Raw genomic sequence first — 15,409 nt, 5'->3', positions numbered from 1 at the left:
TTTGAAAGCATGTCAAGTGTAAGTAGATAAATAGGTACTGCTCTGGCAGGAAGGTAAACGGCATTTCCATGCGCTGCTCTGGTTCACCAGAAGTGGCTTAGTCATGCTGGCCACATGACCCAGAAGCTGTCTGTGGACAAACGCCGGCTTGAGATGAGTGCTGCAACCCCGGAGTCGTCCATGACTGGACCTAATGGTCAGGGGTACCTTTACCTTTTAGACATATTATCAAAAATGACATAAGGAAGTGTGTGGCTCACATCTGAGCATACTAAAAGTTTCAATGTTAAACATAGTATATGCTTTAAATATATAACTAATCTACAAAGGTGGATTGGTTAACTCAGGTCAATTTAATGTTTTATTTGTATAAGGAGACATGAGCATCTTGTTGCAAGATAGGGAGTGGGTAATAGCAGTGTCTGGTATGCAGATCTGGCCTGTCTCCAAAAGATGTTACAAAAATAGAGAGATGCCTTTTGTTCCAGTGTGAACAAGTCTAATTGTGTTGCATTAGGGTAAGGAATATCAGCCTATTCCATTGCCTCTGAAACCAGCCAATACAGGTGCCAGAAATGTTTGCAGAAGTGGGAATATTTGCTGTTGAAGAAGTGATCATACCACTGTTAAATTAAATCTACATGTAAATGGTCAATTGCCAAGAAACTCCAACGCAGTCACATTTGATTTCAAAAAGGAAAATTCCCCAGAATGAGGAAGCTGGTAAAAAGGAAGCTGAAAGGTGAAGTCAAGAGGGTCAAATCACTCCAAAATGCCTGGGAGTGTTGTTTTTTTTAAACACAGGATTAGAAACTCAAGAGGAGTGTGTACCACCGATCAGGGAACAAACCACAAAGACCAGTCAAAGAAACTATGAGAGGCAAGAAAGCTTCCCTTAAAAAATTGGAACTGTTGTTCAAATGAATAGAGCAGAAAAAGAACACAAAACTCTGGCCAAAAAAGGGCAAGCGGACAGTAAAGGGTGCTTTAAGGAAAATATTTTGAGGAGAATGTTGCTAAAAGCATCAAGACCAACAAGAAGAAGTTCTTTAACAAGCATCCATGTAGAGGTGATCCAGTTGACATTGGGTCCTTGGACTTTCAAAAAGCTTTTGACAAAATCCCTCACCAAAGACTCCTGGGTAAATTTAGCAGCCAAGGAATAGGAAGAGAAATTCTCTTGGGGATCAGAAATTGGTAAGTTGCAGGAAGAAAAGAACAGTGCAGCTTTTTAACTGGGTCGTTGACCAGACAGAAGGCCTTCTCGACAGGGGTAAAGGTAAAGAGACCCCTGACTGTTAGGTCCAGTCGTGGCCAACTCTGGGGTTGCGGCGCTCATCTCGCTTTACTGGCCAAGGGAGCCGGCGTACAGCTTCCGGGTCATGTGGCCAGCATGACTAAGCCGCTTCTGGCGAACCAGAGCAGCACACAGAAACCCCGTTTACCTTCCCGCCGGAGCGGTACCTATTTATCTACTTGCACTTGGATGTGCTTTCGAACTGCTAGGTGGGCAGGAGCAGGGACTGAGCAACGGGAGCTCACCCCGTAGCGGGGATTTGAACCACCGACCTTCTGATCGGCAAGTCCTAGGCTCTGTGGTTTGACCCACAGTGCCCATTTAATGTTAATCACTCAAAGGCCTGGCTCCTAAATATGGATCATGAAGGCACCAGCTGAACCTCCTTAGGGAGAGCATTCCCCCAAACGGAGAGCCACTGCAGAAAAGGCCTGCTCTGGTGTTGCCTTCTCTGATCCTCTCGAAGAAGGAGGAGGATGGCAGAGCCTGGGTCCCTTCCTAGGGGGAGAGGTGGCCCTTCAGGTCTTGAGGCTTGTAAGCTGCTTCTTCCTTTCTTTGGTGATTCCTCCTAGCCGAGTAGGATTGTCTTCCATGAACACGGTCTTAGCTGTGAGTCCATAAGTGACTGTGGAGGCCAATTCTGGATCCATGCATCCTTCCACAGTGGGGACATAGGTTTCCAGGTAAGAGTTGATCACGGTGAGGGTTTGCCAAGCGTGCCTTTCTCTCAGCACGTTTCTCCCTTGCGTCCTGAGTTCGAGCATCTTCAAAGTCCATGACACCTCAATTGGTGCGCTCATAGGCCAGTGTTTCCCAACTGTCAGTGTTTATACTACATGTTTAAAGATTTGCCTTGAGAGCATCTTTAAACCTTTTGTTTCCCACCAGTATTTCGCTTTCCATTCTTGAGTTGGGATTAGAGTACAGTCATACCTCGGGTTGAGCATTTTCGGGTTGCGCTCCGCGGCGACCCGGAAGTAATGGAGCGCGTTCCGTCCGGGTTTCACCGCTCACGCATGCGCAGACGCTCAAAATGACGTCACACGCATGCGTGGAAGCAGCAAATCACGACCCCTGAAGACGCAGGTTGCATTCGCTTTAGGATGTGAATGGGGCTCCGGAACGGATGCCGTTCGCATCCAGAGGTAGAACTGTAGTTGCTTTGGAAGACGAGAATCAGGCATCCGCACAACATGACCAGTCCAACGAAGTTGATGCCGAAGAACAATTGCTTCGATACTGGTGATTCTTGCTTTTCCCTGTACACTGACATTCGGCTTGTAAGCACCTCTGTCCAGAGGGACATGCCATGGCGTTTGTTTGCTGAATTTCGCCCTGTCCTCAGCTGAGAGGGGCTTTCCCCCCGCCTCCGGCGCCGGTGCCTTTCCGTCCCTACTCTGGGCTCCCAAAGACGAAGCCAGACCCTCGGAGTCGGCTTCTGTTCCGGCGAGAGCCTGCTCAGCCTCTGCTCAGCGCACTGCGGCGGGGCGGCCCCGCCAGGCTTCGTCGCGCCAGCTGATTGGCCGAGGGCGCCGCCGCCCAGCGCCGCCGGGGAAAGAGCCCGGCGCCCGCACCCAACATGGCCGCGGCGGCTTCCTCTCGGCTCTGCGCCTGCGCCGCGGGCAGACGGGGCGGGCGGCGCTTGTCCCTCGGCCGGGGGGCGGGTCTGGGGGACCCGGAGGAGGAGGGGAGGGCGCGCTCCCGCCCCTCGGCGCTCCTCCCCCCAGAAGCCAGTCGCGCCCCGCAGGAGCCGCCGCCGCCGCCGCCGCCGCCGCCGCGTCCCCCCAGGTAGGAAGGCGCCCCCCGCCTCACTCTCTTTCCCTTGATCCGGACAGGAGTTGGGGGTCGAGGAGGAGCAGGCGCCCCCCCGGCGGGCGGGGAGGGAGGGAGGGAAAAAGAAGAAGTCGAGCGGCGGCGGCGACGGGGCGGCGTCCGCGTCCGGGCTCCGTCGGGTCTGGCTCCGCCGGCGGGTCCCTTCCCGCTCCGCGCGACTCCTCCCTCGGCCCGCGGGTGCCCCAGTGCCTCCCCGGCGGCCGCCTCCCGCTCGCGTGCCAGGCGCACCCCGGCCGCCTCTGGGCGCAGCGCGGCTGGGGCAGGGCAGGTCCCACCCTCCTGGCTTCCTGCCCCGACGGCTTTCCCGTAGCCTCGGGGCCGGGCCCAGGCGGGCTCCGCCGCCCTCGGGAAGAGCTCTCCGGCGGGGAGGAAGGGTCTCTGCCCCGCGGGGCACGGGCCGTTTCCTGGCGGAGGGCCCCGGCCCCGGCCCCGCCGCGAGGGGGGGCGCGGGGCGAGGCTCCGAGCGGGACGGGGCGGGCGAAGACCGCCTCCAGGAGGGTCTCGGCTTCCTCCTGCTCGGGCCGGTCCCGGCTGCTTGCACGTGACTGCCAGATGTGCGCAAACCTCCCATCCCCGCGGCGGCGGCGACGACCACCTCGTCGGGGCTCCCTAGCTCGGGAAGCGGACGGGCGCCGCTTGCTGCCGCGGGGCGCCTGGGCTTGGGCGCGGCCCTGGAGGGCGCCCCTTGGGCAGGAAGTGGATCAGGCCCGGCCGGGTTCCGCCCCGGCGAGCGGCAGGCTGCTGCCCTGCAGAGTCTCCGGCGGACGCCGCTTCCCGATCTGCCGGCCCCTCGCTCGCCACGCCGCCGTCGAGGCCCCGCTGCCTGTCGGGCTTTTGCCTTCGGCGGGCTGCGCGCGAAACGGGAGCGCGGAGGCGGAGCGCGTGGCTTGGCGAAGTGCCGCGGCCAGTCCTGCTCCCGCCTTTCCTCCGACGGCGCTGCTTCCCTGACGATTTGCAGCCACTTCTGCAAGGCTCTCCCCTTAGGCTTAGTCGCCCCCGACTCGCGGGGCTGCGCGCCAGGCCCTGGACGGCGCGGGTCCCACTTTGGCGCTTCCAGGGCAGAGCTGCCCTCCTTTTCCCGGGGGTGGGGCGCCTTCCTGGCATTCCGGACAGACGTGGAAGTCCTTCTGTTTCTCTAGCCTGCAGGCCGAACTTTCTGCCCCTATTTGTTCCCTGCGCGTTCAGAGATCCGCACTCAGCTGCTGGAGCCGTTTCCACTCACTCTTAGTAGCCCCTCGCTCTGAGCCACGACGAGCTAAAAAGTACCCGGGCAGGGGAAATTTGCAGGGGAAATCAGAGCTCCCCCAGCCCCAAAAAGCTCCCTCCCAACGGAAGAACAGCCACCAGCAGTTTGCCATCTTCCTTTAGCGCAGGGAAACAGATTAAAAGTTGGCTCCCGTTTGCTCCTTTCTTACTGGAGTAAAGTTTTAGCTGTTTGTTCCTTGCTCTGTGTTGAAGCCCCTCTGTTTTTCCGGCCTGCTCTCTGCCTGATGCTAGTTGCTAAATTAATCATTTCCTCATTTGTAGTGCGGTTTTTGTCTCCGTTTTTGTCTTTGGGGAGCTCAGAAGCTGCAGCGGCCTCCCTTTGCGGGGACCCTCACAGCTGCCCACCTGATCCACTCCGCAGCCTGGCTTCCAGTTGTCCCCCTCCCCACCTGGGCTCTGTGCCCTCCTTGCTCCCTCCAGAGCGGAGCCTGCTGATCCCCTAAGCTGTTTGTGACATGTGTCCTGCGCAGGCTGGCTGGTGCCCTGATCCCAGAACAAGGTGGCGATTGTACCCAGAGGCGGAGGCCCCGTGGGGTGTAAGATGCTGGCAGACGCCGCCCCCCTTCCCTGCTCCACTTAAAGGCCAGCCTGGCTGCAGAGAATAGGGCTCTCTGTCTCTCTCGCCCCTGAGCTTTCCCCATGGAGACCCTGAGGCAGGTTGGGGCTGGGTGGGCACAGAGGGGTCCCCTGAGCCCTGGGGTCCTTGCTCCTTGGCTGGGCTCGGCCCTCGTGTGGTGAGGACCTTCTGGGCTTCTGTTTCAGAGCAGGCTGGCCTGGCACCACCTGCGCTTTCAGTGGCAGGAGACCGTGGGTGGCAGCTGATGGCGAGGTCTAAAGGGGCAGCTGGAAAGGGACCCACGGTGGCCGGTGTGTAGGGCAGAATCATGGCCCCTGGGCTGCGCCCCTCACAAGCCCAGGAATGCACCCAGCCTGTGAAGGATGAGGACCCAGGACGTTTTGTGTTTCTGGGGCAGGGGGAGAGACCTGTGGCCTGGGGGGGCGACCTTCAGAGAGCAGAGATGGTTGTGGGCCTGGCAGGGAGCAGAAGTGCCTGGGCCTGGTTCTTTGATTTGCCTGAGGGTGTTGTGTGTGGAAATGCCAATATTGGTGCAATGTCTGCCATAGAAAATCGATTTGTGCCTATGAAGCCCCCTTGAGAATGGGGCTCTCTCCCGCTTGGGGTCCTGCTTTTGCACCACGTGCCACCTCTTCAGGGCAGGTTTTGCACTGAGTCACTGGCATGGGGGGCCCTCTTTCCGTGGTCCTCTGCATCGGCTGCCTGGAGGAGGCTGGAAGCCTGTGGGGCTCCTGCCTCTGTGGCTGGCCGGCTACAAATTCCATATTTGGTAGCAGTCATTGTTTACGCCTCGGATTGCAAGGGGGGGGGGTGAGGAGGGTGAATGTTTTCAGGCAGCAGAGCTTCCCTCTCCCTGCTGGAATCTGCTCTTTGCCTTGAAGGGCTGCGATGAGGCTGGACAAGAACGAGACCGGCTGCAGGTCTCCATCCATGGAACCTGCTACAGGGTTTTTTAAAGGGGGGGGGGAGAGATCAGCAGTTTGCCAAGAGATTTCCCAAGTGTGTGACACTTTTTCCTGCCCACTCTGCCCCCTTCCTGTGCTCCTGCCAAAGTCAGAAGCAGGTGGGCTTTGTGGTGGGTGGGTGGGGGGGCTGTTGCTTGGCTGCTTGCCCTCTGGGAACCCCCTCCTCTGACTCCCTGCTCCCCTTGTTCCCTTTTCCCACGCTCAGAAACGGCAGACTATGATTACTTTAAGAAATGAAAAAAATACTTGTGAGATGACGTTTTATTACAGTGAGTCTTGGGACACTGCAGAAGAGGCTTCCCGGCTTGGCTTCACTTCTTTCCCTTTGAAAAGATTTGGCACACGTTTTTCACGGTTCATCTTCAGGTTGTGGCGCTTGTGTAGACTTGGAGAGAGTCTGCCCCAGCTGCGAGCATTGTGCAGTTTAGTTGTAGTGCCCACTGAATTCAGGGGAGTTTGCTCCCAAGTGCAGTGACCGTGTTTAGGCAGCCCTGGTCTTTCTGAGCATTTGCACAGCCTCTTCCCCCTTTGCTCTTTGCCCTGACTTAAAGGGCTGCAGAAGTTCCCTCGGATGCCTTTTGCAGAAATGGACTGTCTGAGCAGACAAGCAGGCAGAAGTGAGTCTTCAAGGGAAACAGTTTTGGAGATCCTGTTTCTGAGAGTCAGGAACCTCCCAGCAATCTTTTCCGGCTTCTTCAGACTGAGCCTCCTCTCCCCGTGCCTGCCAGGCGGGCGGATGAGGTGTTGGGGGGCAGATCCAGTGGCTTCTTCCAGCAGATGCCAAGCTGTATCCCCCCATCCCTCCCCGCCCCCCATGCCTCTGTCTTTCCTTCTCTCCCTCTTTGGGAAGTTAGGTGGGCAGCTCCTTGAAGCCCCCACAGCCCTGTTTAGTGAAGAGGGCCTGTGGTTCAACAGGACAGGCCCCTGCATTATCTCCGCCAGTGGTTTTAAATTAAAAACCACGGACTGTATTCAGAGTAGACCCACTGAAATGAAGAAACTCTTCATTTTGGTAGGTCTGCTCTGAGGCTCTGTCTAAAGCTGTATTATACCACATTAAACAGTCCTGTCCACAATGGAACCCGGGAACTCTAGTATTTTTTAAATCTTATTTATTAATTTTTCTTAATAAAAAGAAAAGAAAACTTTACACATTTTAACATAAGCCGTAAGTTACTTTATCTATTGACTTCCTGTCCTCCTCTTCCATGGTTTCCTTATTTACCATTGAATGCTGCACATTTCCCTTATTTAATACACCCAATTTAACCTATTTGTCTTAATAATTCATGCTGTTGCTCATATTTCAAGTCCTGCTCGCTTTTTCATTTCGCTACAGCAGTTCTTTAAATACTCAGTGAAAAGTTTCCAGTCCTCAGGATTTTTTTCATCATTTTGGTCTCTGATCTTTGCTGTTAATCTGGCCAGTTCTGCATACTGCATCATTTCCAAAAGCCAACCTTCCTTTCTTGGCACCTCTCCTCCTTTCCACCTTCGGCCAGATTGCGTGGTTGTCGCTGTATACATAAATAAGTTAACCAACTCTTTTGGAACATTATTATCTGTAAGGGTGCTGAGAGTCGTTAGTAAACCCCTAATTCCCATATAGAGCTACAATTCCCGTTCCAGTTGTGCAGATAAAATATAACTGATGGCATTCTACTGGATGGGGTGTTAGTGTGTGAAAACAGTCGCGACCCAAGGATCCCCAGGCATACACCTCCAGGTGGTGGAGACATCAGGCGCCATCCTGGCACCGGGCATCTTCACTTGGTGGCAAGAAGTCAAAAACCAGGTGCAAAATGTGCCTGGCGCCTGGCTAATTTCAAACACTGCTTTGAGAACTGCCAGTCTACAGGTATTTTATACAAAATGTCATCATAGTAATCAGCGTTCAGGGGCCTGTTTGATTGTTGGAATCCCTTGGCACAGGGACAGGGGAAGCAGCCTCCCCCCAGGCCAAGCCGTTGTGGGAGCCTTGAAGGAGAGGGCCGCCCCATCCAGACAGAACTGACCCCTTGGAAAGCTCTTTCTGCTTCCTTGGCATCCAAGGAAAAGGAGGAAGGAGAGGCGTGAGAGTCCTTTGCGTACTGGTGACATCAGTGTTAGAAACTGGGGTAGAAAAGCTGATGGCCAAATGGCTCCTGGAACCCAGGTTATGGGCGCAGAAGCAGAAAGCGAGTCACCATGTTGTTCTTTTTGCAAGGGTGACTCGCTCTTTGGTGGGGGAAGCGGCGCTTGGCTGTACAGTAGGGATCCTCCTCTGGAGTTGGGTGGGGAGGCCTTTCTCCTGCTGCACCCTCAGCTCCAGCCTGGTGACTCGCACGGCGGCTGGCAAGCAGCACTTCCCTGCACATGCAGCAGTGACCCTCCCTACTCGGGAGCAGGGTGGATAAAAACCAATGATTTTTCCCAATAAATAAATAAATATTTTTTTAAAAAAAATTTGAATTGGATTTTTAAAATTTAAATCAGATTTTTAAAATAAAATGCTTTTGGAGGAAAAATCTTTCTAAAGATAATTTTCCATTTAAGTTACATTATAGTCAAAAGGCTATTCATCGGGAAATAAGGATTTGTTTTAAGTCTTTCATGTGTGCTAAAACTCACTCTAAAGTTTTTTTTTATTGTTTAACCACATCAGTTAACAAACATGGATACATATGCTATAATGTTATTGTTTTAGTTAAATAAATTGTTTAAATTGTTATTAAGGAAATGATTATTTTTCTCCTTCCAATAAAGTACAGCAGAAAAATTGCCCAAATATAAGCAAAAATTTCATAATCACCTGTCTTTGTGTTTCTAATAGTATAACCAAATCAGCAATTTTTTATATAACTGTACAAACTACTCTGAAATGTTATTATTCCAAAAATGAAACCTTCATCTGGTTGTAAATATTAAGATTATACCAGCAAGAATGAGTTTTTCTGTAAAAAAATGATTTAAATCAAGTCTTACTGACTAGTGATTTAAATCGTGATTTAAACCAATTTGATTTAAATCAATCCACCCTGCTCTGGAGTGGGGGGGGGGGAGCCTTTCTCCTCCCATGCTCTCAGCAGCTGCTGCAGCAATTTTATTCTTGAGTCCCAGTCCCAAGACTTCTCGAAGTGCTCGCATTCTGACAGTCCCCAGTCGCAAAAGGCACCTGGCTAATTTTGAACCCTGACTGGCATCCCTGGAGAATGTCTCCCTGGTGTTCTACAGAGAGGAGAAAGGATGGATTGGAGCCCGGAGGAGTCCTTTAGGGCAGCGGACAGAGGTCAAGCATCCATCAGGAAGGCTGGCACCCTCCGCAAGGCTCTGCCTCCCGTCCCCATCCTGAGCAGTCTAGAGTCAGTGGCGTCAAAGGCCACGGAGAGATCCAGAAGAACCAACCGCCCAGTTCTGAGCAAAAGCATCCAAAACTCCTTTCCAAAGCCAGGTCTGACTTTGGATAAGTTGGATCCCAAATCCTTTAGAAAGCCGAGAGTTGAGTTGCCACAACCTGCTCAGATAATTTGCTAGGAAATGGCAGTGCTGAAGACCAAGACCGGCTAATAATTATCCAGGAGGGCAGCAAGTCCAGTCAGGATCGCTTGGGCGGACGTCTCATGCCTGCTTCCTTTGCAAGAAATGGTACCATTTAATTTTTAAATAGGTCCTGGCAGCTTCTGCCGCCCCAGGCTGATCGGCCTTGTGGTTTTCACCAACCAGGTCAGACAGAACTCAAGGCTGGTCTGAAACCTCGGAGCAACTGACCGACACCCGCAGGCTGCATGAGCTGAAATCTCTTCCTCTAAAGAGGATCACTGCTGATCCCATTCCTCTGAATCTGGGGCTTAAATTCAAGCTACTTTGCCAGCAGAGCATGATGCAAACTGGCCGCAGGAGCCCCCTGGAGATCCTGGCTCTCAGAACCAATAAATTCCTCCCTGGTGTGGGTGGGTGTTTGGCGAGAGTTATTCCCTGCAAGTGCTGCTCACCGCCCTCTCCCTTCCATCAGCCCCAGCCAGCATGGCAAGCAAGGGCCGGAGGGGGGGTGATACCACCTGCCCATGCAGAAAGGCCCCCCTGGCCAGCCCTGCTCTCAGGTAAATGGAGACGGGGATTTCTCTGCTGCCTTCGTTGCCATGGAAGATTCTCTGACATGGGCTCAAGACGATACTGGGACTTCCAGGCGGCTGGTGCTTTGTTCTGATTGGTTGCTGGGCTACTCAGGATCCACTGATGGCAGCGATGGGGGTGGAAGAGAAGGCGGTGGCTGCCTGGGGTGCCCATTCATGCATGTTTGAGTTCCCTTGAGTCGCCCTGTGTCAGTGCATGGCTTGTCCAAGCCCAGAATGATGGATCTTGGCTCTCTCTGTGCTCCTGCTTGCCTTCTCAACTCAGTTGTGGTCTTTCATTGATAGGCATTCAATGTGGTTCCTGTGTTGCCGGGGGTTGGACTAGATGGCCCTCAGGAGTCCTTCCAACCCTCCAGTTCATGTGTGAGTTGCAAGAGCATGGCGGTGTGCTGCTCGGGTCCCAAGGAGGAGCCGGTGGAGCAAGGCAGGTTGGCTGCTGCAGCACCAAGGAGAGCTCCCAGGGAGCAACTTGCTCCTAAGAGGGCAGGAGTGGGGCCCGGTTGAACCTCCGCCTGCAAATCTGTCACTCCCAGGCTCTTGGACCAGGCCATTGGTCCCTCTGGTCTTGCATCATTCAAACGGTGTGCGTGCATGCAATTATGTGGGGTGGGGCTTACCTGGGCCCCCCAATATTCTATTCAAGTTGGCACCCCTGTTTGAGAGGTGCCTCATTGGTGCAGCGTGTGGATCTTGGGGTGCAGATGCCTCTTCCGCTGAGGCCCAGTGGCCTTGTAGGTTCTCTGGGTTGCATTCTGCTTCTTGAGAAGTCTTGAGTCAGGCCTGGGAGGCGTCCAGCATTTCCTTGTGCCTGATGGGTTGGGCGCAGTCCCTTGTGTGATCATGTGCTGAGTGATGTGACGAAGGTGGAGAAGGGCCATGGGGTTGACATTTTGCTGGGCACCCAAGTAGGGAAGGCTTTCACCAGCTATTTCCACCAGCGTTCAAAATTAGCCAGGCGCCAGGTGCATTTTTTGTCTGGCGTGGGTCCCATTGTGACTGCATGGAGATCTCTGGATGCCAGGCTGGTGAGTAAGGAAAATAAAACGTTCCTTAGAGAAGGATCTGAAATATTTTTTCCTTGAAGCTTGAATTAGTTTTATTCTGGATTGTTTTATCTGATGTTTTAATGTGCTGTAAATGGCTTTGAGATTTGTTCTTTAAAATATAAAGTGGTATAGAAATGGTACTAGTAGTAGTAGTAATAATAATAATAATAATAATAGCTCCAGTCCATGGGGTCACGAAGAGTCGGACACGACTAAACGGCTAAACAACAACAACAACAACATCCCATGGGGGGGGGGAACAGAACCTATACATTCCATTGTACCGACAGCAGCCTAGGTTTAAGCTGCCATTTGGCAATGAGATTATATACCTGAGCTTCTGCCACTGATTTCCACCTCCCAGTACAGTAAGTTTGTCGACTCTTTTTCCACTGAGTTTTCCTTCTGGGACTGCAGCTTGACTAGAGCTGGAGCAAAGATGACTAGGGGTTTTGAAAAGTATTTTGGGGTCTCTTCAGTGGAGAAGCCTGTGACTTGGAAGTGGGGGGGGGCTGAGCTGTTCCCTCCCAGCCTGAAGTTCCTCTTCCTGCTCTTTCTGGCCCAAGTGGGGGTGGGGAGCGGAAACAGGGACCTCAAGGGGGGCTGGGCTGGGGCTGGGGAGGATGCCGGCTGAGCCGCCTTGCCCTGCGCCCTCCCTGGGCTGTGTACAGAATTGCTGGTTCCCAAAGGCTCCCGTCAGGCCTGAGTGCTGAGTGTTTTGCACGAGAAATCCCAGCGTGTGCATGTGAGAGATTGTGAATGTGTGTGCATGCAGTTCTGGCAGGAACTTGGCCCCTGCTGGTGAGCTGGTGAGGCCGAGAGATTGCACAAGGCCCATCAATACATTGGCCAAAGCAGGGGATGGTTGTGCGGCTGCCTCCCCACCTCCCCAGAGGCCTGCAGAGCCGCTTGCTGAGCTGAGCGCTAACCACGCTGCTTTGCACAACTTCCTGTGCAGAGACAGCAGGCCTTGCAGAGGTCCCCCCCCCCGCAGCTGTGAGGGGGAGGCTTGCAAGCCCCTCCCTCCTCCTCTTCCTCTGCAGGCCTGGCAGCTCAGGGCAAACTCTCCCAATGCACCCAGCCGGGCCCAGAGCGCTCTTGGCACAAACTGGGCGCATTAAGAGGGGGACGGGAAGAAGGTGGTCTTCAGTCCAGGCTTGCCTCTGCTGTGGACCTTCACTGCCCCCCTGCCAGCTGTGGGGAGCTCACTTGGGGTCTCGGATGGTTCCCCCACTCCAGACACTGACCTTGCAGGGTGAGAACCAAACTGAAAAGTCCCTGGAGAGCAGGGGCCTCTAAACTCTTTTTAGAAGTAGCTGCAAACGTGTGTGTGTTGTTGTTTTTTTTGGGGGGGCAGATTGAATCAGGACTCCCGCCCTGGGGAGGGGGCTGCTCTTTCCCTTCGCATCATTTTCCCTTACAAAGCTTGTGCTTGACCCTCTTGGAAAACAGCTTCAAAGGGATGGTTTGCCCCACCAGGGAATTGACACCAGGGAGGAAACAGCAACCCAAACCAGCCCCCCATTGGAAAGCCATTGGAAGAGACATGAGAGGGCAGCAGCCCCCCCGCCTCCCCCCATGAGCCAAAGGCACCTCCCTTTCTCACCCCCCCCCCGCGCTGGATCAGGCCAAGGCTCAGCTAGCCCACCATCCTGTTCTCACCGGCTGCCCAGATGCCCCAGTGGGGAACCTGCAATCCCAGCATCTGGAGGCACAACAGAGCTCTTGTGGTCCCTAGCTGTGGGTCACACTCTGCTCCATGCATGTGTCTGATCCCTTTTCAAGGCTAGCCAAGCTGGTGGCTACTTTCAATCCCGATTGCTTGTTAAATGTATTTATAACCTGCCCTTCTATTAAAAAACAAAACAAAACACTTATTGGGGCAGTTTACAGAGGATGCTGAAAACAATTATGACGTCCCAGAAACAGTTTAAGATGAAAAGGCCGGAGCGCAGAAGGTAATGAGATTGATAGAGCATCAAGTTCCCCTCCTGGCAATTGGCAAGTGTGCTGTCAGCCCCCTTGCTATCGGGAGGGGAGGCTCTGAGCAGCCTTTGAAATTAGCTGGGCACCAGGCGCGTTTCACGACAGACAACCGACCTTTTGCGAGAAAGTGGCAATGTCTGGTCTCCAGGTTTGGCACCTGACATCTCCATCTGGCTGGCTGGCTGGCACGGCTGCAACGCCCCACCAGTCAGCTGATCTTCAGTGCATCGCAGCACCAAAAACTCAAGGCACACAAACCATTTGCTATGCAAAATCTGCCTAGACCCATCGTCCTGGAAACTATAATCTAGACTGAAGGTGCCACCTGGCTCCTGGATGTTATATCTCAGTTTCTAACACTGACGCTGAGACTTGGATGTGGGGCAGAGAAGACCCTCCCACTCCTCCGGGGGGGGGGCCCTCCCAAGCAGCGTTAGAAACTGGGATAGAAAAGCTAGGAGCCAAATGGCTTCTGGGACCTGGATTGTGGATGCCAAAACGCAATGTCTAGTCGTCATGGGGCGGGGCGGCAACACTTTTTATTATTTGAATAAGCATGAATGTATATAATATGCTTTATTAATTCCAAAAAGAAAAGAAAACAGTCAACAAAAAACTGATACACATTACCAACACGTATAATACTTTCAATATAGCATGAATTAATACACAATTCACATAAGTAAGACATTGTTAATATTACATTTATAGTATAAATTGTTAATACATGTTTAATTTGGTGTTTACCACAGAAATATTGGTACCGTACTTCAGTTTTCAAAACACTTACTCTTAACATATTGTCTGTCCTTAAAATATCCATTGAGGCTTCAAATCATGTACACTTCAGTAATCCTTGAGTGTCAGCCTGGCACAAAAAATGGCACCCAGACCTTTTGAGATGCTCGCAAATGGAGCATCTTTAGGCGCAAAATGCACCTGGCTCCCTGCTAATTTTGAGCCCTGCTCTCAAGCAGAACCCGCGAACGCTTGGCTTTCTCAGCGATCCTGAGTCCTGGAGAGCTTGGGAGAGGATGGGGGTGAGGGGGACTTCCCAACTCTGGCAAAAGGATGGGGGCTGGTTGAGAAGGATGGGGGGGGGCTTGTCTTCTGCCCTGGGGTCAAGCCTTCCCCCGGAGGCCTGGGAGGAGGAGTGGCTGGGGTACCGTGGGGCACATGGAGGCCAGCTTGCGAAGGGGCCAACCCACTTGAACTTGGGGTGCTACAGAGGTGCGGGACCTTGGCTGCACAGCCCTGTCCCCTCAGGGACTCCCTCGCAGAATGATAGCATTGTAGAGTCAGGAGGGATCTGGCGGGGCATCTAGTCCAGCCCCCTGCAATCCGGCGCTGCTTCTCTGTGGCTCCCCCTAGAGCAATGGGGTTTCTTTCTCTGGGAACTGCTCCTTCTCTTTCAGTGTACAGAGTCTCCCCCCCCACTCCTGATCTTCTTTCAGGGGTTCACCATCTGGTGTGGAGCCTGTGGAGGCTCCCATTCTCATCCGCCCCCCCCCTTGTGGCTCCTCGGACCTGCTCAGGGGCCCCCTGCTCCCATCCTGCTCTCTGTTGGCCCCTCCGTATGAGGAAGAGCCCTGCAGCAGAATTGGACCTCTGGCCAGCACCCACCTGCCCACCCTGACCTGCCAGGAGCCTCTTGAGGAGGAAGCCCACAAGCAAAGCCCAAAGGCCCAATCCTGCTCTGGCTCCTGGGGGTCAGACCTTTGTTGCTGGGTTGTTGGAGGTGGCAGGAATCGCCCCACCAGGACCAGCAGCCGTGGGGAGCCCTTTCCCCCTCTGTGCCTTTGCCTCATCCCCACTTGCACCTTCTGGTCGCAGATTCTGGACGCCTCTCCTGGCATGGGCTCCAGAGCTCTGCTTTGCTGGCTGACTTTTCCTCCTGAGGAGTCCTTTCCTGGCCCTGGATCCGCCCGAGAAGCCAAGGCCTTGACTCAGGCCTGCATTCTTGGGTGACACCTTAGACAGCGTGGAGCTGGCTCCCCTCTGCAGCTGCCTGTCAGCAAGGACGTGTTTTTTCCTGTTTGGGGGACTTGCCTGGCCGCCAGCCCCCCCCCCCCGCTGTCTCTCACAAGATCCTCTCTGCTTCACCTTGCAGCATCTGCAGGCGAAGCTTCAAGGCATGGGGGGGGGGGAGGGTGCCTGGTATTTCTCCCTGCGCATCTTCCATCTCTGCTGGGGCCCTGAGAGCAGGAGGGCTGTCCCTGGTGCCTTGGGACTCAGAGCAGCAATCCTAGCATGGAGCAGGCTGGTAGGCTGGTCTTTTGAGGAGCCCAGCCCCTCACAGCGTTCCCTCTGGGGCCTCTTGTCAAGGG

At 53.9% G+C, this 15,409-nt stretch overlaps 1 protein-coding gene across 3 annotated transcripts in view; it reads left to right on the top strand.

Moving 5' to 3' along the window:
• Nucleotides 1–3,002: 3,002 nt before the first annotated feature.
• TLN1 (talin 1) overlaps nucleotides 3,003–15,409 on the top strand; it is a 54,360-nt gene continuing 41,953 nt past the window's right edge. For 2 of the 3 annotated variants that reach the window (XM_080973365.1, XM_080973363.1), the window contains exon 1: nucleotides 3,035–3,085. The gene's annotated coding sequence lies outside the window, so the exon portion shown is untranslated. Of the gene's footprint in view, nucleotides 3,086–15,409 lie in introns of all 3 variants that reach the window. The other variant, XM_080973364.1, reaches the window with a different exon arrangement.

Source organism: Podarcis pityusensis (genome assembly GCF_964106645.2).
Source record: "Podarcis pityusensis genome assembly, chromosome: 11".
NCBI lineage: Eukaryota > Metazoa > Chordata > Lepidosauria > Squamata > Lacertidae > Podarcis > Podarcis pityusensis.
The sequence above is the reverse complement of the archived record's forward strand: the minus strand, read 5'-3'. Positions and strand labels throughout refer to the sequence as shown.